The sequence below is a fragment of the Stigmatopora nigra genome, chromosome 21 (genome assembly GCF_051989575.1).
Source record: "Stigmatopora nigra isolate UIUO_SnigA chromosome 21, RoL_Snig_1.1, whole genome shotgun sequence".
Classification (NCBI taxonomy): Eukaryota; Metazoa; Chordata; class Actinopteri; order Syngnathiformes; family Syngnathidae; genus Stigmatopora; species Stigmatopora nigra.
In genome coordinates, this window is record NC_135528.1 from 4,955,961 (window position 1) to 4,962,949 (window position 6,989).

At 34.9% G+C, this 6,989-nt stretch overlaps 2 long non-coding RNA genes across 3 annotated transcripts; one reads left to right on the forward strand and one right to left on the reverse strand.

Moving 5' to 3' along the window:
* Positions 1-1,574: 1,574 nt before the first annotated feature.
* LOC144214925 (uncharacterized) lies at positions 1,575-4,043 on the forward strand. The gene is made up of 3 exons (XR_013330297.1): positions 1,575-1,713; positions 2,755-2,832; positions 2,922-4,043. It is a non-coding gene; the product is annotated as an uncharacterized LOC144214925 (long non-coding RNA).
* Positions 4,044-4,082: 39 nt separating this feature from the next.
* Positions 4,083-6,878, reverse strand: LOC144214543 (uncharacterized). Of its 2 annotated transcripts, none has more exons than XR_013330246.1 (6): positions 6,710-6,878; positions 6,438-6,530; positions 4,785-5,032; positions 4,551-4,645; positions 4,327-4,484; positions 4,083-4,250 (listed from the first exon to the last, which is right to left on the reverse strand). It is a non-coding gene; the product is annotated as an uncharacterized LOC144214543 (long non-coding RNA). The 2 variants fall into 2 exon arrangements; XR_013330245.1 differs by having other exon boundaries at positions 4,083-4,271.
* Between the last annotated feature and the right edge of the window lie 111 nt (positions 6,879-6,989).

Here is a 6,989-nt window from a genome sequence, read left to right on the forward strand (position 1 = left end):
TAATTCTGGATAAAAGTATAAACATAGTTTAGATGAATAGGGAGAATGCAAAAATGAGAAGTATAGTGCATTTTTTGGTGAGAAAATAGTGTAGTAGGGCTTTTTTGCTAAGAAACGACATACTATACCATGGTGCTGTGGCGTAGAGGTTAACTCACCTGTCTCTTGTCTAGGTGGCCTGGGTTCAAATCCTGGTTGGGACACATTTTCACTTTGTTGTTTCTGTGTATTTGTAGTCAAGAGCTTCAAATGATGACAAATGAAAGTGTAATCACTTGGTGGTGTAGTGGTTAACTCACCTGTCTCTTGTTGACGTGACCTGGGTTCAAATCCCGGTTTCGACACATTTTCACTTAATTGTTTATGTGGACTTTTTGTCAAGACACTCAAATGATTACATAGAAAAGTGTAGTCACTTGGTTGGCGGAGAGGTTAGTTCACTCAACTCATGTCTGGGAGACCTGGGTTCGATTCCCGGTCGAGACACTTTTTCACTTAGTTGTTTCTGTGGACTTCTTCTCAAGAGACTCAAATGATTACAAAGTAAAGTGATGTCACTTGGTTGGCGCAGAGGTTAGGTCACAGGACTCCCGTCTGGGAGACCTGGGTTCGATTCCCGTGGCCGTTGTTTGGCTGATCACTACACCATGTGGTCTGGAAAATGGAACAAGAAGAAAAAAAAAAGAAAAATATTTTTAATTTTTTAATCACGTTCTCTCCATGCCAAGGCGAGTGTGCAACCCACTACACCAACTCGAGACTTCCCATGGTGCTGCAGTTAGGAGGAAAAAGAGGGGGGGGGGGAATGTCCAAGGTCCTTTTTTCTTCTTTTTGAGGTGATACTTTTTCTCTCTCATTAGTATGCATCATATTGGCTTCACAAAAAGCTTTGCTTGTCGTTTATCTCGTGAGTCTTGTTTATGTGCGCGGTGCCAAATTGCCCGGGTGGGAAAGGGAAGAAGAATTTTAAAAAAAAGGGCGGTAGGGTGTTGGGCTTCATTCATTTTGAGAGGTTTCGGTAGAGAATATTTGCCCAATACCCTACTGTTCCTGATCCCTTTTCCTAGGGAAAAGCTTGGGGTGGGGAGGGAAATATATTTTATTTGAGCAACTATTTAAGAGGAAAAAAAATAGCAAGAGAAGAAGCAGCTTCTTTAATTGCTGACGGCCTTTTTAAATGACTTCAAAAAATTGTACAGATTAAAGAGAAAAGAAATAGAATCATATTGTACAGATATGTGACCAGCACTCCTAAGGAAGTTATGATTATTATTAAAGCAATGAGGAGACATTGAACAACGCTGTACTATAAACATTTTCTGTAATGAACCTGAAACTTATGAAAGAGTCTACGATAATAAAAATCCTTGATCATTATGTAAAAAAAAAAAGAACACAGAGTTATTGTTGGGTTTCTTTTTTAATAAATTATATCTAAACCACCACGAGATAACTTGTTTTTCTTTCCTGCATAGGAAAAATGGATTTTATCATCCTGATAAAGCTTTGGTTATCAGGGAGTTTTAGATGTAAGTATTTTTGATTGGTATTTTTATTGATGTATAGGGGAATTCCATAGATGAGCAGCAAGATCCTCACTTTGCTGTATGAGCGTAGGCCAACCAGCTGTTTAAATTTGGCACATGCGCGGTACCTCATTCTTTCAGGAAGCCATTTCTCTTCCGGCGGTCGAGACGCATGCATCCGAACGAGGTAAGTTCTCTTGCGTTTTACGGTCATAAGTGCGTTTTATCACGCCATCGTGAGACTTATTAGTAATCGATTGAGCCCAAAACGCCGGTTAATCTGTTACTTTAATGCCAGCTTCAACACACCGTCGACAATTGAAGTTTGAGATCCTTTTCCTATCCCGATGTGTGCCGCATCTGACTAGCTATTTTAGCATTAGTGACACGACGACACTTTTCATTTGGCTTTAATCGTATTGTCCGTTTTCTGTCCATTATTCCGTCGTGTAGAAATACTTTTAATCTAATCAAACAAAGTCGAGATGTCAACGTAAGTATAGTTAGTTTGATGGTTAGGTGACATCCAGTGGCACGACTTGTGTTGTATGTAAACAGATTTCACACTTCAAATTATTGATGCAAAATAGTTATGTCAACTTTCTTATAACTGTTATCGCTACTGTGTATATTTAATCGCCTTATCTGTACTAAACGCCTCAATTTTTAATTGTTCTGATTTCACTCTAAACATTATTGATGCAAAAATAGTTATGTCTACTTTCTTCTAACTGATATTGCTACTGTGTATATCTAATCACCTTGTCTGATAAAGGGAAAAGAAAAGCACCACACGGCGCACTAACTTATTTTCATTTATTAGCTTGATCGTATATTACTAAGTTTTTTGTCAGATTTATCAACATGAGTATAGTTAGTTTGATGGGTAGATGCTCTCTCCTAAATTACATCCAGTGGTACAACTAATGTTGGATGTAAAGATAGATTCCACCACGAGTGCCATTTCCAATTTGTAATTGTTCTGATTTCACACTCTAAAAAATATTGATACAAAAATGGTTACGTCAACTTTCTTCTGTTATTGCTACTGTGTATATTTAATCGCCTTGTTTGAAAAGGGAAAAGAATAGCACGTAGCAGTCACTAACTTATTTTCATTCATTATCTTGATTGTATATTATTAAGTTTGTTGTAAGATTTCTCCATCTTGCAATAATAGTTTTGCAACTCCCAACTAGTTTGCTTAAATCAAGTTCTCTCTTTTTAGCATCCGGATGCAGCTCTCCCAGAGTGTCCAGAACACACGCCCTTGAGGTTAAAGGAGAGGAGATTGGGCCACATCAAGGTAAAATTAATTTAAAAAAAAACATTAAGCCTTTTTGGTGAATCTTAATTCTCTATATTAAGTTTTGTTCTCTTCTTTGTACACATCAGGTCCGTGTCACTTGTGACTTATCTGCACTTCAGAGATGACTGGCAGGCTTCTCAAAGGTTAACGTATTTGTTTATTGCAAAGTATCCAAGTCTTCATCCAAACTAAATAAAAGCTTTAAATATTATAATCTTGTGGAACTCCATGATGTGATATCTGATCTTTATGGTGAGGTTTCACTGAACATAAGTTGGTGTTGTGACCTCTTATATAGGTAAAGTCCACAAGGGTATTATTAAAGATTAGAAACTTCATTTGTTAAAGTAGATTTTTCTTAAGTCAATTTCCCAAGTACAAGACTAGTGTTTATTCTTTCTTCCAAGTGTTTACTCCCCTTGGTTTTTAAAAAAAAATTAAATCCTAAATATATTATTTCTCTAGCTTTTTAAAAAAAAATACTCTAAGTGTTAACAGCTCCAACTTTTAAAATATGGTTTATTCCTTCAGCTATTAAAAAAAATGTTATATTCCCCTTGGTTTTAAAAAAAAATAAATCCTAAATATATTATTTCTCTAGCTTTTAAAAAAAATATTCTAAGTGTTAACTGCTCATACTTTCAAAATATGTTTTTTCTTGAACTATTAAAAAAAATAAAATCCTAAATATATTATTTCTCCAGCTTTTAAAAAAAAATTCTAAATGTTTATTGCTCCAACTTTTTAAAAAAATATTATTTATGCCCCCAGCTTTTAAAGAAAGTATATGCTAAATATATATACCCCTGATTTTTGGATATTCAATTTATTCTCCCAGCTTTTTTGTTCTAATTTTTTTTATTGTTCATTCCCCCAGCTTTTTTTCCTACATATATACCACCATCTTTTTTTTGCCTAAGTGTTTCTTCCCCCAGCTTTTTAAAAAAAATATTCTAAGTGTTTATTGCCCTTTTTTTTCCTAAGTGTTTTTTTGTTCTTTTTTTTTTCTAAGTGTTTATTGCCCTTTTTTTTGTTCATTTTTTTTCCTAAGTGTTTTTTTGCCCTTTTTTTCTCTAAGTGTTTTTTTGCCCTTTTTTTCTCTAAGTGTTTATTGTTCTTTTTTTTTCCTAAGTTTTTTTATTTAATTTTTCTAAGTGTTTTTTTCCAAATTTAAAATGTTTACTTGTAAATAAAATATTTAACTCTGATTGTGACTTGCATCTTTTATTAAAGACAAAACACATGCATACATTTAAAAGCTTTTATTTTGAAAAACTTGAGCAAAATGAAGTAATTCCTCCAGTCACCAGCAGGAAATACAGGAAATAAAAGCTCCAGCTTTTATTTTGAAAAAGTTTGTAGATTGGTTCCCGTTGTTGGTCCAGCATCGTAAAAAATCGAATCTTCTCCACCCCCTGGTGGAGAAGATTCGAAAACTGAAAAGGGGGGGTTAGTACAATGTTAGTTAAAAAAACAATGAGAAGGGCTCACCTTTTATTTTGAAAAACTTGAAGTAGTTCCTCCTGTCACCAGCAGGAAATCCAGAAAATAAAAGCTCCAGCTTTTATTTTGAAAAAGTTTGTAGATTGGTTCCCGTTGTTGGTCCAGCATCGTAAAAAATCGAATCTTCTCCACCCCCTGGTGGAATTCTGGAAAACAAAAAAAAAAAGGGTTAAGGCACAAAGTTAGTTAAAAAACCAATGGGAAGGGCTTACCTTTTATTTTGAAAAATGTCAGACTGGTTCACGTTGACCATCCAGCAGAGAAAAAAAATTAAGGCTTCTGAGCCTATCTGTTCAATGGTGAAATTCTGTAAAACAAGAAAGGGTCAATATATCAAGTTTAGGACAACTTTTATTTTGAAAAATGCATAGATCAGTGCTGGCTATTACACCAACACCAATCTATGCATTTTTCAAAATAAAAGGCAAGACCTTGTGAGGTTTTACCTGACTTGGGTGGAATTCAGGTTAAACCTCACTTGCAAATGGTTGAGTAAAAAATATATTCACAAGGTCTTACCTTTTATCTTGAAAAAAATGCATAGATCAGTGCTGGATGTTACACCAGAATTAATCTACATTTTTTTTCCAAAATAAAAGGCAAGACCTTGCAAATGTTTTTAACTTAACCATTTGCAAGTGAGATTTTACCAGAATCAGGGAGTGGTGTAGTCCATCTCAACTTGGGTGGAATTCTGGAAACAAAAAAAGGGTCAATATACAAAGTTAAGTAAAAAAAACATTTGCAAGGTCTCAACTTTTATCTTGAAAAAATGCATATATCAGTGCTGGATGTTACACCAGAATCAATCTAAGCATTTTTAAAAAATACATTCACAAGGAAGGTTTTACCAGAATTGGGGAAATCTTTTATTTTGAAAAAAAATAAAACATTTCAGGCTAAATACTTTGGCCTTGAGTTTTTCAGTCAATCATTTCAAATCTATTCATTCTTAAAAAATAATTATCTTAAAATGCTTGTTTTTCTCTTCTTACACCAAGAAAAAAAGTTATTTTACCATACGCAAGTCAAAAATGACCCCTGCACTATGGTTGAATAAATGCCTCACTTAAATTTTGTCAAAACCACATTTAAAAGTTAAAAGATCCAAGCCATGAGGTCTTAAAGAAAGTTAATGGGGTAAAAATACATGATTGTTTTAATCCATCAAATATTAGCAGTTCCACTACATGGCAGATTATTTATTTAAATTCAGAAAAATGTGAAAAGCCACATTGAAACTCACAAGCAAAAGCTACTTCTCTATTTGCCACTATAGTATTTATTTGAAAAATTAAATTCAATATGCATAAACCTACTTTAAATTTTTCCTTTATCGCAACATGTCTGGTCTACATTAACCATGATAATTAAGGGATTACCATTTAGCCTAGGTCTTTTAGAAAGTTAAGGGGCTAAAATTATAATTTATTTAAGTGCTCAGTGCCACTGCATGGCAGACTACTTTTTTAAATGCAGAAAAATGTGAAAAGCCACATTGAAACTCAAGCAGAAGCTACTCTTCACTTGCCACTATATTATGTTTTTTAAATTAAATTCAATAGGGATGACCCTACTTTAAATTTTTCCTTTATAGCAGCCATGTCTTTTCTACATTAACCACGATAACCAAGGGATTACTGTTTAACCCTGAGGTCTTAAAGAAAGTTAAGGGGCTAAAATTATATTATTTATTTAAGGGCCTAGTGCCACTACATGGCATATTATTTTTTTGAAATCAGAAAAATGTGAAAAGCCACATTGAAACTCAAGCGGAAGCTACCCCACTTGCTACTACAGTATTTTTTTAATTAAATTCAATTGGGTTGACCCTACTTTGCGATTTTTCCATTTATCACGGTCCACATTAACCGCGATAATCGAGGGATTACTGTTAATTCCGTTCGCATCCACTAATGCATTTGTGTGGGTGAATTATCCACAGATTTTTGCTGTTAAAAAACGCAAAGTTAGTTAGTGATTTCATTCAAAATTTGAATGTATCATGATGAAAAACGAGCCAATTGCGTAAATCCTTGAATGCTGAAAGCTGAAGTTTAAATATTAAACGGAGAAAATCGGAACTATTCAAAAAATACCCCCTTTGTTATGGCGTCGACCAGTTGATCCTTTCTGGTCGTTTCGGCCACATTCTTGATGTTTCCCAGTAGTCGGTGGTGCTCGTTGAGGGACTGAAACACACAAAGGAATGATTAGTTTCAAAACAAAGAGCGATCGGTAACGCAATGCAGCCAATTTGTTTGCAAACATTTTGCCGTCATAGCTGCATCACGCTAACGGAGCATGCTACCGTCAACGATCACTCTTAAGATGAGAACTGGGGCTTCGAAATCCCCAAACGGCGACATACAACATGTGCAGCAACGTCTTGTGAGAAGTTTGTCAGCCATTCTTCGTCAAATTGTCAGCTCTGAGCAGCTCTGCAGTGCACGCCCGTGCAGTCTCAATCGCCAGTTTCCTGTATGACATCGACTATTTGAACTCTAACCTCGGCCACGCCCATTAAATATAGACAAACACAAAATAGAAATTGTTTTCATAATAACGTGCATTAGTCAGTGTGTGTGTGTATGTAAAAGGTTATATTCCGAATTGCCTTCGGCATAGGTGTTGAAACGTTTTATCCAAGG